General features: G+C 35.3%; 1 protein-coding gene across 4 annotated transcripts in view; it reads left to right on the plus strand.

Annotated features, from left to right (window-relative positions):
- Nucleotides 1-22,149, plus strand: part of LOC117989006 (uncharacterized) — a 313,773-nt gene that overhangs the window by 133,060 nt on the left and 158,564 nt on the right. The gene's annotated exons all lie outside the window — the stretch shown is intronic.

Genomic DNA, 22,149 nt, shown 5'->3' on the forward strand with positions numbered 1-22,149 from the left:
CAATTTCGCGTTATTTTTATTTTTACCATACCTTCTACTTATAAATGTTACAGAGTACTTAAATAAAAAATTAGAATTTATTAAAGACAAAATTAACTACTACAAAATGGTATAATAGTTCCTTTTGATTATGTTTAACCGACTTCCAAAAAGGAGGTGGTTCTCAATTCGGCCCGTTGTTTTTATTTTATTAACTGTCTATTATAGGTTTAAAATTAGTTTTTATGTGTAGGTAAGTATATAATGTAGTTATTGTATTCTACTCTCTCTTCTACTAGACAGACCGATATATGTTTAATCTACCTATTAGAGATAATACTCTTTAATTACTAGGTCGAATGACTGGACATTCAACAGACTTAGTGTAAAGGTCAATTTAGAAATCTTTTATTACGTACAATATACATAGCTTAAATTGAGTGTTATATTTTGGTATACCTAATGTAAATATTAATAAATCATCAATAAAGACAGTCTTAAATATGTTGTTAGTGTAGGTTCAAAAAAAGTGAAAAGATAGGCTGCGCGATTGCGTGCGCGAGAATGACAGCTATAACGTCACGATCGCAATCACCTCTGATTGGTTGACGCTCGATCACTATTGGCTACAATACATTGTTGCAACAAGAATCGCACAAATTCAGCCAATCAGAACAGTTGAGATTGTAATAATGATTGATGCAGGTTTTACGAAATCGACCTATTGGTAAAAATTAAATAGAAACCTAACACCTTTCCTTCGAGTTTCGACAAATCACAGCCACAGGCAGTTAAAGAGTAGGTATAGTACGGGACAGGTCGAGATGGCAATCGGGGTATGAGGCGGGGGACACACCCGCACGTCACCCGCGCTATCCCGCACTGGGTTAGCACGGGGTTACCTTATTACCTGATTACATCTCGACCTGTCGCGTACTAAGTATACCTTTGTGATGTCATGGCCGCCGCAATGACGAGATCACCGCCTCCTCTGTTGGCGGTTCCTAAATTTTTTCAGACCACAATAGGTGAGATTAGGAATCGCAAAGTGTTGCCGTTAGTCTTATTTGTTATAGGTAAACATAGTTCTCATGATTAGCGACGTTAAGGGAAATGAAGTGCACTGTTAGTAGACCATTTGAGAAGCTTTCATTCACCACACAAAAACGAAAACTATAAGAGATTTGTATTTTAGTATAATCGCTAAAGAATATAAATTAGAAAAAAACTATAATATAATATCAAAACCATTTAAGAATTTACGTGTTGATAAGAAAACGCATTACTCTTGCGAGTATCCATAACGTCTTTACCATCTGTAGGGTTAGTATGAGATTTTATATCTCACCAACATTCTAAACTTACATCTCACCAACATTGATAGTGTTGATAAAATACAAACGTCAGAAACTTCAGAGTTAAGTGGACCTAAATTTTCTTAAGTTAAAGTCAAAATTTCAGAACCACCAATTCTGATCTCACAAGGTTTCCTTCTGAAGCGCTGGCTGTAGCTGTCTGCTGTACGAACTTGAACTTTAAAACAAGGTTAATTTTACCAAAAAACGCTAAAATGTTTGACGTTCGAATTATATCAGTGTTGGCGATATGTAAGATCTCATACTAAACACACAGGTAAAGATACCTTTACCACGAATTGGTATTAAAAATTTCGACATTGATATTAAAACAAGTCGCCTTTAAAATGTTAATGCTTTGATACAGTTTGTTTCGATATTGCATCGCTGCAAGTGTCCATTTTTTAAATGTTTATTGCTACTGTATGAAGGGTAGGTACACTGGAATGTTATAATTATTGAGTTTTAAGCACAAATAACTGAATTTTCATTTGAATTTAAAAAATACTCAAAAGTCATTACCTAAATAATGTTGATGACGCTATAAAAATTGTCCATTTTGCGTGTATCGAAATATTTTGTCATTTCACCATCGATCGCTTCACTTTAAATTCTCTTCTTATGCTGCCTCTTAGTAGGTTAAAAGACCAGCTGACTTTGCTTGAGTGGAATTTTTTAAATCAGTATAATTGTGAATTCAAAAAAAATATTACTATCAAGTCCCTACGATTTTTTCCCCTAACTCCCGTGTTTGTGTAATTTACCTACTTAGTTTTTTTATGCCCATTTGTTTGTAAAATGAAAATAAAGGGACAACAGTTGCAGTATCTAGCTCTTGACCAATTTGTTTTATGTATTTTGTTACACGGTGAAACAAGCCGAAAGTAATTCTAATGACCTCGGACGAACCCGTTCACGGAATACGGAGGTCTCGGTCTTTTTGCAAAAAAGTCGGTCTCTACAAAGTGATGTCTCTGTTTGCTCTTTTTACGAGCGACGCGTAAATTCAATATGTTTACGATATAAACTTTTATACATAAGTAGCTTTTAATTTGTTTACTAGCTTGTACCCGCGACGTCATCCACGTGGACTACAAAAATTTCAAATCCCTAGTTTAAATCCTCTTACAGGTTGAATTTTCAAAAATCCTCCAAATATTAGCTATCCGCACAGCCCAACTTTCAGCCCGAATCGTCCAGTGGTTTAGCTGTGCGTTGATGACCAGTCAGTCAGATTTTCTTTTATAATTGATGGCAAGTCGCACTACAATGTCACTTAAAATTAAAAAATATATAGCGTCAAAATCCATACTAATAGTGTGAATACTGTAATGCGAAGAGTGAGTGTCTGTCGTCCTATCTGTGGCACATCAACTTAACCGATTTTGATAAAATTTGGCAGAGAGAGCTTTTATCCCGAAAAAACAAAGAATTTCCAACGTGATCCGTTGCGGCGTAACTGAAAGGACAAACCGACAATTGAACACACTTTCGCATTAATTATAATATTAGTAAGACAGTACGATATGATTTTAAAAATCGTTGTTTATAAAATTTTCTCCACTTCTTGTTTGTATAGCACATATACCTAAATAATTAACATTTTCATGCAATTAATTTGCAAATTATAGTGATTTACCTGCTGCATTATGAGGTGAAGTATGTGTTTGTGTTTTTTTAAATATCTTAATATACTCTTGAAGAGGTTACTCAATTTAGGTAAGGTTATAATGTTTTGCTTTCCGCATGCGTGCATCTGGTTAAAATTTACTTAGTTCTTATAAACTTGATGATTCTGCTAATTTTGTATTATTCTAAATCACAATTTGTAGATATTTATTATACGTATTTTCGTTTCGTGAAATAATTGATAAATTTGTCATTAAAAAAAAAATCTAAGCTCTAGACCGTATCAAGTCCCAGAACTACGTCTTATCTCTGTGGTTAAATAGTTAAAAAATGTGGTTAAATAGTAAAAAAATATATCTCGACTCTAGTATCATAAGGTCGGATGTGTACTTCCGACCAAACTAACTTTTTTACATAAAGGTAATGAGCATTTCGGGCTCTTTCTGCCAAGCTGACACCAGTATTTCTATCTCTTTTCGTTGCAAAGATAAATACATGCATAATGTCGTATCTGAACACATTCTAAAAATTTGGAGAACCATAATTATATTTTTTGACTTGCGTATGTATGCACCAAAGCAATGGAGAAAAATTATAGATGTATTTTGAGTTCGACCATTATGCTACGAAATAAGTTTATTTGTAATACTAGCTGGTACTGCAGTTACGCACTTCTGCTTCTAAAATATGTAATAATTTTGTTAGGTAAAATCACAACAGATGTTATGCTTCGAATTTTTTGTATTAATATTTGGACTGTGAATCATTTAAGACTTTTTGCCTTGTAATATAAATAATTTTGCAATAAAATTCATGGAAGTAAGTTGAAATAAAGCTTTTTGTTTGTGACTACATTAAAGTTGATGTGATTAATAGGTAGGAGATCCATCCTATTTCACCAAAATTTTGGACTAAACTGCGGGAAAAAAGTAAGGAGCCAGAATAAAGCTGAAGACATTATGAAAATGTAGACTAGAAAATCTTTTAGGACCACAAAAATCACACCATGGAAATCTAAAACTTTATTATAATAATACCCCACTAAGCAAAAAACCGTGCATTTATGGTGTTTTTTGTGAATCATAGTTCAAATCATCAGTTCAAAAATTTATTGCCCTAGTTTTTAAGGTAGCCTTAAAAAATTAGAGTACCTAATCAATTTTTTTCTTCTTTACCCGTCTTATAATCGACCGAATTTCATATTAATCGAGAGCAGAAATTATAAGTCACCTACAATATGTGATGATAGTGATTCTAACGAAACATACCTAATTATAGGAAGCTTTAGATTATGTTAATTTAAATATAAATGTAGTATAAATTAATTTATTAATTAAACAACTAATAAAAGTGAAAGTAAAAAAATAAAAAAACTTAACTAAAACACGAAAGAAACAGTTTAAAAAAGTATCTGTTAAAAAGAACAGTCGAAACAGAAGCAATGGAATTTTCAAAAAAGTCGAAACAGAAGCAATGGAATTTTTAAAAATTTTTTTATTAAAAAAGTGGCAATGCCGGATTTGACTAACAGTAAATCCTTATACCTGCGTAGTTTCTGCACCTTAAAAACGATTCATGATGCTACCAGCAGTGTTGCTACTTTAATGTGGTCTGAAAACATCAGCTGCAGCGGAAGGAATAAAACAGTATCTTGTCTTATTTCATTAATCTACTAGAGAAGAAACAAAGTATTCTCGAAATTGTTGAAGAATTGACTTTGTGGTCTGAAAATTGTGTCGGTCATTATCGGAGCATGATAATCGTTATGGCTTACTTATGATTATTATAAGGATTGCCACACTAAAAAGTGATAAATCACAAGCTTTATGCTAAAATGCAACATGTACCTACGTGGAGTAAGATATAATCCATGCACAAATAGAAAAAAAGGGAACAGCTGAAAACAATGCAGATTACTAAACTAAGAGATTGGTCACAGTTTACATGAACATGCGAAGGAAACAAAACTTTTTGATAAGTTTGATTTGGCACTACAACATATTTTTAAAGACCACATCCCTTTACAAAGGTGATAGACCGTTTGTTATATCAAAAAAAAATAAGAACGGCGGGGATTTTCAGATTTCAGAATATATTACCTGGCTACAACTAACGCAATAATGCTGGGTGTTAATTTTTTATTAAAACTACTTACTTTAAAGACTTTTTTGTATTTCATTAGTATGTTATAGGTACATATAAACTTAAAAATTCTTTCCCGCTTTCGCCCAATATACGACATAATGAGAAACCATTATCCACTGTAAAATATAACCAACTTTTGCAGTAGGTACCTGCTGACCCCCATTCTTACTTTACGTACCTAATCATTATAAGGAAAATCAGGCTATGTTGGTATGTTTTAGATTTCTATATTGATGTAACCGTCATGTATGCAATTCCACAAAAAATGTTTGGCCCACTGTAGGTTTCTAATTACTTTGTAATTTTTTTTCAATTTTTGGCCGTTGTTTTTAATTAATGGGCTTTATTTGTGAATTTGTAAATGTTATTTTCATTCATTCAGAAGACACAAGGTTTACACGGATGCAATGGTCAGACTATCGGGCGAATGCAATTATTATGTTTCAGATCTAACTAATCAGTTTCAGAAAAATCAGATAGGTACATTGTTGCTATCTCACAAAACTCCTAAATGTTTTTTGTGAGATAACTACTGTGATCTTTTGTCCGAATATTACTTATGTATAATCAGTTAAGACGTATTATGAAATATTAAGTAATAGATCCGACTTTTATTTCAAATTTGTAATAGTAAAAATTGCAGCCATAAAGTCGGTTTACAACTTATGCACACAATTTTTTAGCACAGTTACGGATATTACCAGCATAAAGTCGCATATCGTCCATTTTGAAGAAATTGTGAGTTTATATTTTATTTATTAATGATAAAGTATTTCTAGTAATGGTTAATGATAGGTACAGTTAAGTGTTAAATATTACAAAAACAACTGAAATTGTATCTCTAGTAGTTTAGAAATTATGACCCGATTTCACTAGCATTTTTGTTTTGGCTCTCCTGAAAAGTAGCAAAAATCCACATCCGACCTTATGATACTAGAGTCGAGATATTATGTTTTCGTTTTTCGTAAAATTAAAACAATTTTCGCACTTTCCGTGTTTGCATGCAGCACAGCAAGTTTTACATTACATATCTATATTAATAATATATTAGGGAGAAGGGCCATAAAAAAGTTTAAAAGTACCCTAGAGCCAGCACTGTTTATAAAGGGATAATTTTGATAAATATTAAAAGTATTAATATGCTTGAAAATTCAATGAAACTTTTTATTGCTCCACTTCGACAAGGATTGATTGAATTTATATGAAAAAAAAAACTATTAAAAGAAGTGAGTAAAGCCTTTTCGAAAATATCTGTTCGTCTAAATGGGATTAATTTAACAAAATATAGCTCTTGAATAATTTCCTGACTGACTGACTGACTGATCTATTAACGCACAGCTGAAAGTACGGGACGGACCTGGCTGAAATTTGGCATGTAGATAGCTATTATGACGTAGACATCCGCTAAGTAAGGATTTTTAAAATTCAACCCCTAAGGGGGTAAAACAGGGGGTTTAAATATTTTATGTAGTCCACGCCGACGATTTTGCGGTCATAATCTACTTAGTTATGTTTATAGACGTGGACTTTAGATTAGTACTTGCACCAGAGGTTACGGGTCTAAAAGGGTAATGGAAAAAAAATCTGGTCACCCTTAACCTTTAAAGGTTAGTTACAGTTAAGTGTAATGTTAAATAATACCATTTGCACTTTGTTAAGTGGTAATAATTTAATGAAACCTTTTGTTTAGTATTGTATTGGTGGCCGTCGGTTGCATTTAATATATTGCATATTATGTTGCCTTATGTTTCGGTCAAATAAATTAAAAAAATCCATAATATGGTGCATATGCGTACGATATGAATATTATAAATGCGAAAGTGATATTATGGTATTTTTAAAGGCCCATCCGTTTAAGGTATTTCGATGAAATTTGGTACAGATAGTAAACGAACTTCCCGAAAACGAATATAGGCTACTTTTATCCCGGAAAATCGAAGTAACTCTCACGGGATTTAAAACCTAAATCCACACAGACGAAGTTCCGGGCACGACTTCCCTGGCGCAGTGGTAAGCGCTGTGGTCTTATTAGTGGGAAGTCCCGGGTTCGATTGCCGGCAGGGGTTTGGAATTTTATAATATCTTAATTTCTGGCCTGGTCTGGTAGGAGGTTTTGGCCGTGGCTAGTTACCACTCTACCGGTTAAGCCATGCCGCCAAGAGATTTAGCGTTCCGGCACGATGCCGTGAAGAAACCAAAGAGTTTGGGTTTAGTAAAAACTGCCAAACTCCTTCCAGGTTAGCACACTTCCATCTTAGAATGCAGCATCACTTACCACCAGGTGAGATTGTAATCAAGGGCTAACATGTATCTGAATTTTAAAAAAAATATGATTCGGCAAGCTCATTATTGTGTAACCAACTTTCTATCAGCCTCAAAGTATCAAGCCTTATCAATATGTAATTAGATTGATTAATGAGATAACTTAATTATGATCTCAAGGAATACTAAACATTCGCCTTCTGGGTAACTATACAGGGTGTAACCAGAACGCTAGCAAAAACTTAGCGTTATTGTTATACTACCCAAACACAATCCAATACCATTTACCTCATTTTATAGTTTTAATGATTTAGTCGTATAGCGTGCAAAACTCGGGTCAATGCCCCACTTACGACGCGGCATTGACTCCGAGTGACCTACTAACGTAATGTTCGTTGACCTCTGGCGTGAGTCAAATTTTTTATTTGCAACATATCGTAAACTTTTACAAAATAATAGGATTTTTTTACTTATTTTTTCGCGGTTTTTCTTTATGGTATCATATGAGGAATCATTCCTTCATTTTTGCCAGCGTTCTGTAAATTAAATCATCCTGTATTTAATTTCTCACTATGCTATAGCATTAAACTGGTTTTAAAACAAAAATTAATTTCATAAAAGAAAAAAAAATTAAAAGCTTATATTTATTTATTCTGATGGCAATCAAGATTAATAATATATAAGTAGCATTACACCTAAGTAAGTTCAATCAACTTGGCCTATCTCTGTTATGGCTCCAATATACATTGACCCTATGCGTTCGACGAGAATCGATCAAAATGCTACCTAAACATAATAACCTATAAGCTAAGCTAAACTGCTAGCGTAGGTATTGCACTGATCGATTGAATGAAATTCTAAAGTCGCTACCCGGCCTGAACTGACGCGTGTCGCGGAAGACGAATGCCGAATGGACCTGTACACGTTTGCCGAGATCATTGGACAAGCAAGATTGACCAGTAGGTATGTAGGCACTAGAATCTTAACAAAATAATGTTGCATAAACATTAATTATTATTTTAGCTCATAATATAAACTATATCTATTAATTATATTTTTGTCAGCTAATTTGCATTTAGACATAGTATTTATGAATAATGTTTATTTTGTATTTTGACTGAGATACCTATCGATTAAAAAAATCTAAAATAAACGTTTTAAAAATAAATTTTATTAAAATTTTGTCTGTGTTACTATTACGTGGCCCAAATAGGTACAGCAATTATTTACTGTACTCATATAAGCATTTATATAAGGTAAACTTTAAAAAGCATACAGAACTAGGCGGTTACATATATAGAGAATACATATAAATCAACTACACCGTAATCGAAATTCTAATATCCAACGATATCGATACCATTAAACGGACAGTAAAAGACAAAATTGTAATTTATCATCGGTGAACGACGAACCAGATTTTGGTAATTGCCAAAACACGACCCGGCTACTTTTATGCAAGAATTAAATAAAACAGGTCAAGAGTGAGCCGGACTCGATCGGTGTGGTTCCCTTCTTAGAATCTACCTAGCGCAGTGATGAGCGCTGTATTCTTACAAGGTACAAAAATGAAGTCCTAAGTTTGATTTCCGATAGATGCAATTTGGGATGTAGGCAGTCAAGGCGCCCCGGGAAAGCGCCAAGAGCAAGTACCGAACGGGCGCCCTGCCGCGATTCGGCCAATATAGCCGAGAGGTTTATGTAGAATTGGAATTTATAATTTCTAAATTGTCTGTGGTCTGTTCTGGTAGGAGGCTCCGGCTGTCCTTACAGGCAAAGCCGTGCTGCTAAGCGATTGCATTTGCAATCTTGCAAGTCGCGCCTAAAGAAGATTTTACTTCAAAAGGAAACCCATTACTTACGTCGCGTCGGAGACACGCGTTCGCTGAATGTGTACACAAGGCCACCTGGCGCATATTTGCCGCATGCGACCAAGAGTTGGCTGGCTTGCCTCCTTGAGTTTCAGTACCTTGGCCGTTTACCGCTACTCGCCGAATGCATTGATCCAACGTGTACGTGACCGTTTAAGACTTTCAAATTTTACATGTTTACATATATGTTTTCATAATATTATATTAGTTCACCATCATCATCATCGTCAACCGATAGACGTCCACAGCTGCACATAGGTCTCTTGTAGAAACTTCCATACACCACGGTCTTGGACCGCTTGAATCCAGCAGTTCTCTGTGACTCGTTTAATGTCGTCTGTCCACCTAGTGGGGGGTCTTCCTACGCTGCGCTTTCGAGTGCGAGGTCGCCATTCTAGCACCATGGAACATTAACGTCTGCCTATCAGTTTTTCGAACTATGTGCCCTGCCCACTGCCACTTCAGCTTCGCAACCCGCTGAGCTATGTTGGTTACTCTGGTTCTGCCACGGATCTCTTAATTTCTGATTTAATCACGTAGAGAAACTCCAAGCATAGCTCTCCCCGCTGATGACTCTGAGCTTTCTTATTGGGGAGTTACGGTACCCTAAAATATATCAAAACTGGTCCACAGTTCGCAAGGTCTCGATGGGGTATGAAAATAAAGAAATTATAGCGCCGGTAACGAGCTGCAGAGTGTATCGATAAAAACATATCGACTTTTATATCGGTCTAACGGTCGACGTAAATTCTACGTATTATGGCCTCCACTTCGCGCATGGCTTTATTAATAGACCAGGAGCCCGTGGTCATCATCTTATCAGACCTATGTCCATAGCACTATGTGGATTAAAACTAATTTTTTATTTAAGCCATAATTATTCCAGATTTCCCAACCTTTAAAATAACTGCTGTAATAATAGAAACAAAGTTTTAATGAAGATACGATAGATACGATTATAAGAAATTCGGGTTCAGAAAAAATAAAAGTACAAACGATGCTGTTCTCGAACTCACAAATAACGTTATTAGCCATCTAAATAATCGTGACAAAGTTCTAACCATATTCTTGGACCTTGCGAAGGCCTTTGACACAGTTCCCATTCCTACTCTCTTAGTCAAGTTAGAAGGAATGGGTATTCGTGGTAATCAATTGAAATTCTTCCGTAGCTACCTTACTGGGCGAACACAAACGACAAAAATTGATAATAACTTGAGTAATGAGCTACCAGTTTCTTATGGCGTCCCGCAAGGTAGCATACTTGGCCCGACTCTCTTTCTTGTCTTTATCAACGACCTCTGCAACCTTCAAATTCCAAATGCCCAAATAGTCTCCTTCGCCGATGACACAGCAGTTACCTTTCATGCTAAATCTTGGACTGGACTTGAAAGAGCCGCTCAACTTGGTTTCAACACTGTCCACGACTGGCTACTTTCTCATTTTTTAACTCTCAACATTACCAAAACCAAATTTATGACCTATTCAATACGTTCTAATACACAGCCTACTACTCCTTTAACCATCAAAGTTCACTCTTGCTCCAATAGGCTAAATGCCAACTGTCATTGTGACTCCATAGCTTCTACTGATAAAATTAAATATCTCGGTATTGTTCTGGATCAAAAATTAAACTTTAAAGACCACGTCGACTTACTCACTAGCAGGGTGCAAAAATTAATTTTTATTTTCAAAAATCTACGAAGCATTGCAAATTCTACTGTGATCCGTAATGTGTATTATGCTCTTTGCCAATCAATAATTCTATACTGCATCACATGTTGGGGTGGCACTGCTAAAACTATTTTAAAGCCCCTTGAAATTGCTCAGCGGGCTATACTAAAGGTGGCAACTTTTCGGCCTATCCTCTTTCCTACTACGTTATTGTATAAGGATTGTGGCGTCCTTAGTGTCAGAAAGCTTTTTATTTTAAATATAATTATACACCAGCACAAAAATACTCCATACAGATATATTGAAAAGCGGCGTCAAGATAAGATCTGCACCTTACGTGCGCCTAAATTAGCCTTTACAAAGCGATTCTACTACTATCTTGGCCCATTTCTATGCAGAATTACCCATCTTTAAGTTGCCGCTTACTCAGTGTAAAAAGAAAGTTATATGAATAAATCTTATGACGAAACAGAAGATTTCTTACAATCTATTAGTACATCTACTATATTCTCAATAAATAATAATAACTAAAGTGAATAGAAATAAATATAATTTATTTATTTTTTATTTCTTTTTTATTTTAATTTACTTACACAGCATTACTTAATATACACATAACCCAATACCCCTACACATTTACACTTACACACACACACACACACACACACACACACACACACCACACACACACACACACACCCACACACACACACACACACACAACACAACAATCTAGGTTCATACGTTTATTTAAATGTAAAACGTTAAAGATCAACAACTTTCTGCAAAAAATGTATTTATTTATTACTTTTTAGATAACCGAGGGAGAGGGCTGGCTATCCTTAACACAGATCTAAAAATCTAGCTAGGATAGCCAGTTCTTGATCTTGTAACATTCATAATATTAAGCACTAATTGTTCAAGATCAAACCCATGTATGTGTGTAACTATATGATTGAAAAATAAACGTTTTATTTATTATTTATTTATTTATTTAATACTATAACATAGGTTTGGGTCTGGTGATGATACCTCATAGTCATAATTTATTATTATTATAAATTAACAAAGACTTCTGAATAAATTCTGGAGTGGAGACCACGTAGGTACTGATAAAAGCAGCATAAGAGGACCTCCATTCTGAGGGGCTGACAGTATTAAAAAGGAGACGGAAAGCTAGTGAATTCGGACACACAGAACAAGGACGTGCGGAAGTTGATGACTATAGGTGTAAATGCTATATTGAAAGTCTGGTGATCGTGGTACTTTGCTACCTTGTGCCCGAGAACATGACAAAGTAAGAAGGTAAGAAGCAGATGCATGCGAACAGTGGACGCATACACGAAAAGTACTGCAACTTTTATAAGTTACGCCAATCTACCTGGGCAGAAATCTTGTGTTTGAATGGCGCTAAAATATCCAAGCCAATCATATCCATCCACTATTGGTGACAACCAATAGCGGACAAATATGATTGGCTATTTATGATGGTCTATGCGCCATATTTTGTACGCGCAAATTTTATGAGCAGGATAGCATGATTCTCTGTTCTGTTTAAAATCTTAACGTCAAGCGATAAGTTCTGTATTTCATTGGTGTACATTCTGTTCTTGCAGACAAATCTTGCCGATGCGACTTATTAAAGTGGCAATACTGTACCTAACTGAAGTTTAGCAATAGCGGGCTCTTGCTCTATAAAGCTTAGTGCCTCGGTATTGAGCACCTCGGTTAGCTGTGATCGTATAGTAATAATTGTAGTACGAGCGATGCTATCATCGTAAATTAAGTATAACGGACGTGCATCTCACTTGTGACATGCGAGAGTACACCGTTAAGTTTCACTCTTGTTGTGACATGTTCACTCTAAATGTTAACCGTTTTAGAACTTACTTTATTTATGTGCATTACACTAAAAAACAATACATAACATTAAATTTTAATTTTAATTACATAAAAATTACAAAAAATTGGAACACAAAATTACTACAAATAAATACTGTGCAAATAGTGTTTCTAAATGTCTGAATTATATTAGTTACACTTTATTATTTATCATTTAACACCATATCAACGTTTATTTATTCAAATTTTTTTAACGAATATTTTACGAGAAATATTTATAACTCTAGCAAAACCGTACTTAGGAAGCCATAGAAAGTAGATCTTCATTTTTTTTTGGTCAGTTCATCGCTTAAATCTTTTCTTTTTCGGTCTTTGCGTACACAATTTTTATCAAAATCATACCTGTCATGAATTATTAATAGTAAGAAGTAAAGGATTGTTGATATCGATTTTTTCTATCAAATATGGCGCAACACTATAAGTATTTTCAACATTTATGTTCAATGCATTGAACAAGTATTTGCTACAGAATTATTATTTTTCGCCAGTATAAAATATTATATCTATGAAAATAAATTATATTAGATCACTCTTATACTTACTTAATATTTATTTATCTTCTTACGTTCCGGTTTGCATAGGTGTGTGCTAACCATTAAATATAATTAACAGTATTTTTAACGTCCATAGTAGATAATTATGTTAATCTGCTCTACATACAATTTGACATTTTAAATCGTATTAATTTGTTGTCATGCCTTTAAGGGGCATAACTATTTTGTAGACTATTTCCGGATTTTTTGCGACATCATAGTTCATACAACTTTTAGATTTTATCTCTATTTTTAAAATATGTAGGTATGTTATATTCTGCTTGATATGGTCATTTACGAGCTAAAGAGTTGTTTTTATTGCAATTCTCTGGCAGATTTATAGCGGTTTATTTCTCTCATTCTTAATTTAGAGTAATTGACCTGGAATAGATATGGCACATCGTCATTAACTAACTGGTAGACGTCCACTGCTGGACATCGTATGGACTTCCACACTGGGACTCGTTTCGTGTCCACCTAGAAGAGGGTCTAAAAACCATTCTAGCACTTTGGGACCCCAACGGCTATCGGTTAGGAGACTACGTGGCCCGCCCATTGCCACTTTAGTTTCGCAACCTGTTGGTTGCTTTGGTTCATCTACGGATCCTCTCATTTATGATTTGGTCACGTAGAGAATAGTAATAGTAACAACAGGAACAGAATAACTTTAGCTAGGTACGCTCTTAGGCTTCTACCAAAAAAAACAAAGAATTTACAAGGCATTTGATTGAGATCAACATTATAAATTAAGTAGTTACCTACTATTAAGTATAGTTCTTAGTAATTATTCGAACTTTGCTAATCTATATATATATATATATATATATATAAAAGGAAAAGGTGACTGACTGACTGACTGAATGACTGACTGACTGACTGACTGATCTATCAACGCACAGCTCAAACTACTGGACGGATCGGGCTGAAATTTGGCATGCAGATAGCTATTATGACGTAGGCATCCGCTAAGAAAGGATTTTTGAAAATTTAACTCCTAAAGGGGTGAAATAGGGTTTTGAAATTTTGTAGTCCACGCGGACGAAGTCGCGAGCATAAGCTAGTTATACATATTTTGGTAAAGCAAATAATGAGTTTAAGCCCTAAATCAAAACGTATGTATGCAATCGTGCGTTTAGGATTATAGCAAGTTTATGAAAGATAAATGTCTTAACTCTTAAGCGGACAGTAACTTGCGACACTTTATGGATGCACAAAATGGTCACATCGTGTTCTGAAGACACGCGTGTCCAAATTTTGATTATCTGATATTATAAACATCATAATAAAGTTCGAAATTCAGCAAGGGAATATGCTTCTTGAGCACATAGATTTAAGTTACATATTTGAGTGCAATAAAACTGTGGATTAATAAAGTGGTTATCGTACCATAATTATAAACTAAGGTGAATTGTAATTTAGTTTATTTTAAGTACAATATTATGTTTAGTAGGACAATAGATCGATGGTTTGAAAGCACACGTTCGTTTGGTAGCTGAACTATCACAGCAAAATAGAGCTAGGTTAGTTTTTTTTTCGTTCGTTCGAGAAAGAGTAAAGACATTTCTAGACCCCTTAGCAATAAACAAACAGACAACGTTTTTGAGGTAAGGAACCCTAAAAAAACGTTGTATCTTCTTTCGATTGTCAATGCACTGGTGAAAAAAAGAGAGAAAACTATTTACTCGTATATAAAAAGATTTTTAATAAAACTGTAAGAGCTCAAAAAGCTCTGAAAGCAAAATATTTTAAATACTTACCAACTCACCCATTCTTGCTCCTTAATTCTTATACAGAAGGATATTACTTTATTATCTCATAAAAACACTAATATGTGATATCTGTGTGTGGAAGAGATCACGACCCCTCAACAAAGGCTAACACCGGAATATATAATCAATATAGATAGGGGCTTCTTTAGAGGACGATTCAGACGACATGGTTGTGTAAACAAAACCTCAATGCATTGCTTAAAGGTAAAATATGACACAATAATGTCGTTTGAATCGTCCTCTAAAGAAGCCCTATGAATTCCAGTGTAATACGACGCTAATAAAAAAACAAATATTTAGGTAAGTACCTCAATAAAATACCTAGGTATAATGTAAATGATTTAGTACAGATATATTTTGCTATTTTGCTTAGTAATTGACACAAACAACTCTGATCATGCGTCTACGCATACCTACCCATCACATTATGCAAAAGGCGATAAATCAAAGTGAAGTTATGCGAGTATTTACAGGAGAATCCAGGTCGGCACGGTGGTGCTGCAGCTGCGAACAACTGTGCGAGCTAATGTGGAAAATCGTAGCGCGTAATGGATGGTTATTAGAGGTGAAAGCTCATGTAATTGTCAAAAATAACCAACACCGAATTACGTGTAACTTTCTTGTTTCGTTGAGATTAGATGGCTTACTTTGAGGAAAATACTACTTATACCTAGTACCTACCAACTATACAGGGTGTAACCAGCGGCTCGATTGCGGTAGAATGACAGCTACAATGTCACGATCGCAATCACCTCTGATTGGTTGACGCTCGCTCACTATTGGCTATAATGCATTGTTGCACCAAGAATCGCACAAATTCAGCCAATCAGCACAATTGAGATTGTAATAATGATTGATGCAGGTTTTACGAAATCGACCTACTGAACGCTAGCAAAAACTTAGCGTTATTGTTATACCTAACAATGCTACCTAAACACAACCCAATACCAATATAACCATTTGCCTCATTTTGTAGTTTTAGTGATTTAGTATCATTCAAATCCGCAATATTTTGGATATACCAATAAACTTAGCGATCGGTAGTCGGTACCAGTTTTGGAGGTAATTGGAGTAGATTCGTAACTTACGTCGAAAGAACTCAGAAGTCTCCCTCTATAAAAATAAGTTTTATATTAAAAGTTTTAAATCAGGGCTATAATAGTTATTTATCTACACCCATGCTTTACATCAGTACCCTTATTATAAATGCGAAAGTGTGTTTGTTTGTTGGTTTGTCCTTCAATCACGTCGCAACGGTGCAACGGATTGACGTGATTTTTTGCATGGGTATAGATGACCTGGAGAGTGACATAGGCTACTTTTTATTCCGGAAAATGAAAGAGTTCCCACGGGATTTTTAAAAAACCTAATTCCACGCGGACGAAGTCCCGGGCAACAGCTAGTCCTCTGTAAAAGATTCTGAAACGGTTAGTTTATTGCCAACATTAAACACCCAATGTTCTAATAACAATCATATCATCCAAACGGGTGATATAATGTTGTACTGAATTTCATTATAATACTCCTTTTTTTCGATCCCTTCTGCGCTTCTTCTTCGTCAGGGTGTCAGTCAGTCAGTGAGTTAGTCAGTCAGTCACATGAGTAACTGCTGCGTCGCGTCGTCGCGCAGCGCAGCACAAATGCGTTTGGAGCTTTAAACGTGCATCTGTCTGTAGCAATCGTTTAGTGTCACCTCATTACGTGTTGCATACATTGGAGCAATAAAGGCGCGTCCACATAAATGTACCGGGGGTAACGCCTCCGCTCGTTACGTGAATTAGCCACGCCTAATGCTGCGACGCATGCCTTGGAAATGCTTCAGATGATTATAAATAGCATTGAGTCTCCCACTGTAAAAAGTCAATTCAATTAAAAGCTAATTTTTTTCAGGGTTACAAAAAGTTTTGTAAGTACTAATGTGTAAGTACTAGTGTTGTAAAGAGTTCCAGGTCAAAATACAGGTTTGAAACGTACACCTGTCTATATAGGTACTCTGAAGCAATCATTTAGTGCTGCATACATTGGGGCAATAAAGGTGCGTCTACATTAAAGTATAGTCTGCGATAGGTCGAGATGGCAATCGGGGTATGAGGCGGGGCGACGCCCCGCACACCCGGACGTTACCCGCGGTCGCCCACACCGGGTTGGTGCAGGCTGTGTGGGTATGTAGCGAGTTCCCGATTGCCATCTTGACCTGTCGCGTACTATACTGGGGGTTACGGGGTACGGGGCCTCCGCCTCCGCTGCACCTCGTTATGTGAATTAGTCTCGCCTAATGCCGCGACGCATGCCTTGGAAATGCTTTAGATATTATAAACTAGCAAATGCCCGCGACTTCGTTCGCGTGGATTTAGGTTTTTAAAAATCCTCTAGGAACTCTTTGATTTTTCGGTATAAAAAGTAGCCTATGTCACTGTCCAGATCATTAACTACTATACCCATGCAAAAAATCACGTCGATCCGTTCCTCCGTTGCGACGTGATTGAAGGACAAACCAAAAAACAAACACATTTATAATATGCTAATTTTTATTCCGGAAAATTAAAGGATTTTTAAAAACCTAAATCCACGTGGACGAAGTCGCGCGCATCATCTAGTTATCTAGTTTTATATGCTTAGAAGAGTGTTAATTTTTTGTAGATTATTACTTTTTTATCACAGAGGCAATAAAGGTGCGTTCACATTAACGCGCCGGGGGCGTCGCTATACCTCGTTATGTGAATTAGCCACGCCTAATAGCGCATACGCTACTAATGCTTTAGATAATAATAAATAGCATTGGATTATGATGATCTAGTGGTTTGTAGCATAATAGAACATATCTAGTATAGAATAAGTAGAATAAACTAATATGAAATGGTACCTAGCTACAAAAAATTACTTTTTAAAAATTAAAAAGTTTTCTTTAGAATTTTTGGGGGTCCAGAGATCTACCCCGGCCCCGGGGCACGTCTTTTTCGAGTTAAGTGCGTTTCAAGCAATCAAATATGACTTGCTTCAACGATGTAGAAAAACATCGAGACATCGAGGAGTCTGCGTGCCAGAGAGTTCGCCATAATGTTAAAAAGATCATTAATTTTTGTAAACTAATGTCATTTGGTCGCGTGCGCGTCGCCAAATCGCGCGTGTCGGACCGCTAAACAAATCACCACGTTTTTGTTATGTGCGTGCGCCGAGTTTTTGTGCTCTTTGTGCAGTTAGTGATGGTAAATAAGGGTTATCAACTACATAGTGAGGGGAATATGACGATGAGTTGTGATAACCTAGTGGTTAAGACATTTTCCTATTTGGACTCTTCCTCTTATTGTTCTCCTTCAACTTAGTAATGAGTGAAATAATCAATATATATTATAAAAGAAAATGTACAATGTACGTGCCGCCCAAACTCAGAAATGAGTCCAGGTACGATGAAGGTAGTTATATGGTGTGATAGCTCTCTATGTTCAGTCCATGAAGAAGGTTCCCGTTTTTACCTGAAGGGTATGCTTTTGAAGATATAAGGGTTGGAAGTTTCGCCCTATAGAAATTTCTAGAATAGTCGAGAACACTCGAGAGTTTTCGAGAGAATTCCACAGAATATCCCAGATCATTGTAGAACATTCCAAAACATTCTCGAATATATGTCGAATATTCTGGAATCTGGAACATTGTGGACCATTCGAAGACTTTTCTCTATGGGTAACGCTACCTACTGATAGGGCTATATAAAGCAAGATCTCTCGTGAGTTCGAACGTTCTGGAATGTTGTGGAATGTTCGGGAATAGTTTGTAATGTTCACTTACTACGCGGGCGAAGCCGCGGGGCAAAAGCTTGTATATGATAATGAGTTGTAAGATTTACATTAATATACTACTTAGTAACGCCATCCAAACTTAATATTATAAATGCGAAAGGGCGTCTGTCGGTCTGTCTGTATGGCTTAGCTAGCTTTTAGCTAGCACAGCCTATCCTTTAACCGATTTTGATGAAAGGTACATGTATAGCTTGCATCCCGGGGATGAAAATAGATTACTTTTTGTCCCGTAAAAAAAATGAGTTTCCACGGGATTTTAAAAACCTAAATCCACGCCGGCAAAGTCGCGGCCATCATCGATTTAGTTTAGAGATAGCTTGCATCCTAGACACGGATATAGGCTACTTGTTATCCCGGAAAAACAAAGAGTCCCCACAAGATTTTTTAAAACTTAAATCCACGTGAACGAAGTCGTGGGCGTCATTTAGTATCAATAAAAAAATATAGCCTATTAGATTTTATCTTTTTCATGAAACGAAAAGTCAAACATTTTGCAAAATGTTTGACGCACAAGCGAGCAATTTTGTCAAAGTTCAAGAGCTAACTCGTAATCGAGTAAAAAAATTATTTGGTCTTTCTCAAAAAAAATACGATTCGCTATGGTCCTCGATTTTTTAATAGGTAAGATTTCAACGCGCGCGAGGCCTCAACTAATAAAATATCATGAGTAACAAACACATTTTAATATAGATAATTACTAATTACTATGCTGTGTTCTAACTCTGCGCTGATGACCGTTGCATACAAAAGCTAGAAAGTCTTTTTTAATTAAACTTGCGAAAGCGGCCGTATGTATACGAGATATTAATCAATCTGTATGTTCAATTTCCATCGTAAAGTGTACTCGTAATTTTATCCAAGCATCTATTTCAATATCTAATTGCTCTTATGATTTATGTCTGCAATGCTTTAGAAGAGAAGTTTATACCCATATTAAACTTACTTAGTAAAGCTATTTAATGAGTTAATTAATTACAAGAGAAAAGAGACACCTCTAGATGATATTTCATAATTAAAACTTAAAGTTTGAATTTTTTAAGGCAATTTATAAAGCAAGTGTGTATGTTGCTTAAAACAATAGTAATTAATATAAATAGGTAATAGGTAACAGTAATTAATGTTTTCTTTTTCTTTTTCAGGTAAAACAACGCTACTTTCAGATGAGTCTAAAACAGGTACCTATATTGTATAGATCATACAGCGCCCCTAGAGTAAGTTCTCAAGTTAACAGTACTTGACACGGGTAGGAATGTTAGGAAGTTTTCAAGTAACGACACGGTCGTCTATATAAAATTATCAAAAGACTATTTATTTGTATACTAGCGACCCGCCCAGGCTTTGCATGGGTGCAATGTAGTTGAGTAGTTTTTGAGTTTATCCTACTTTTTTCTTTTAATACTTGTTAATTTTCGATGCAAGCTTGATTTCTTCCGACATTTTGTTCAAATATCGTCATATTTCAACAAATTAACACAAACCAATATTAAACTATAGACCTATAAACCTTCGTCTTGAACCACTCTATCTATTGGTGAAAACCGCACTTAAGTCCGCTGCGTAGTTTAAAACATACAGACAGCGGGAAGCGACTTTATTTTATACTATGTAGAGATAGGGGCATATCAGACTCTCTCTTTCGCTAATGATTTTATACAGGGATCAAGACATTTAGAAAACTCAGCATTATTTACATTAAATAAACTAGACGATGTCCGTGACTTCGCCCACATAGATTTACGTTTTTAAAAATATCGTAAGAACTCTTTAACTTTCTGAAATAAAAAATAACCTACTCGTATGTTCGTCTACGGAGAAATCGGTTACATGGACGGGTTGTGAAATAGTAACAGAGGGACAGACAGACACACTTGCGCATATAGTAATATAAAAAAACCCCCGACTTCAACATACCTATTTTTTTTTTAAGCTTTTTAGTGTAAGTACTCATTACTCCGCACCTAAAATATTAATTCACCAGCAAAACTTCCCAAATCCACACGGCTTAAGAGTCTGAGAGAGATTGATACTGAAGAGCTAGTCTATAAGTTAATACCTAAACAAGTGGTCGGACTCCAACGTATTTATCTCCTACTGAGTTTCACTATACCAAGTAATAAAGATTTTCTTCCTATCTTCCTTATAAAAACAAAGAAGCAATTGGTGACAAAGTGTGGTATGGAGTGCAAAATGATTTGCATTTTATCTACGGGCCAATTAATTTTACACCATATTGCTATTAATTGCATCCGTTTTATGCATGACTTGAATTTCCACTTTAATTACAGGCCTGTTTTATTATTTTTTATGAGAACTGCTTTTATTAACGAAAGTACAGTTTTTTCGATTGGATTAAAATTTTTGCATATCTCGTGGGAACTCTTTGATTTTTCGGGGTAAAAAGTAGCCTATATCCGTCTCCGGAATTCGCGCTGTCTCTGAACTTTCATAAAAATTGGTTAAGCGGATGGGTCGTGAAAAGATAACAGACAGAGACACACTTTTACTTTACTTTTACAACCTAGCTATTAAATAAACCATGTCTACACTAATCCTAGTAACGGGCCGCCTTTTTTTTGAAGCATGATCGTAGGTGTCAAAAGGTCCGTAAACACCTCTCCTTTGTCTATCTGTGGAGTCTGTGTCGCTGGTCGCTACGCGTTTGTGGCGTACATATTATTACCTATACCACAGAATATATAATAGTACTAACGCCCTATACCTACAAGCGTACAAAATTATCTTCACTTTTTAAAATACTTTATGAGCATTGCCTATCTAGATTTTTATAATATCTTTGATTTACACCTATGAAAATATTAGATAAGTATTAGAATATTTCAACATTTAATCATTTTAGCCGAAAATGACGCGCAATATAATATTTCGGATGCGGCTTTACAGGAATATGTTTTTTAAATTTCTAACACTTCTAACTTCTTCATCGATAAACGAAAACGAAAAAAGCTACAACATTCAAGTTTAGTAATTAATGTTTCATTAAAAATACCGTTTAAAATGTCTTCATTACCAAATTCTTTACAACTTATTTAAATGGTTACTTATGTCTCAAAGACATTAACATTTTTACCTTAATCAAAAACACATTGTTTAACATAACTTTTATTAGCTATCCTAATAATTAATTTTTAACTAACCTTTCTACAATTAACGGAATATGTTTATAGCTAACACTTGACCATTCATTTTGTCATGTCACAGTTTTATTTCGAGATTACCTC

This window comes from Maniola hyperantus, chromosome 15 (genome assembly GCF_902806685.2).
Source record: "Maniola hyperantus chromosome 15, iAphHyp1.2, whole genome shotgun sequence".
NCBI lineage: Eukaryota > Metazoa > Arthropoda > Insecta > Lepidoptera > Nymphalidae > Maniola > Maniola hyperantus.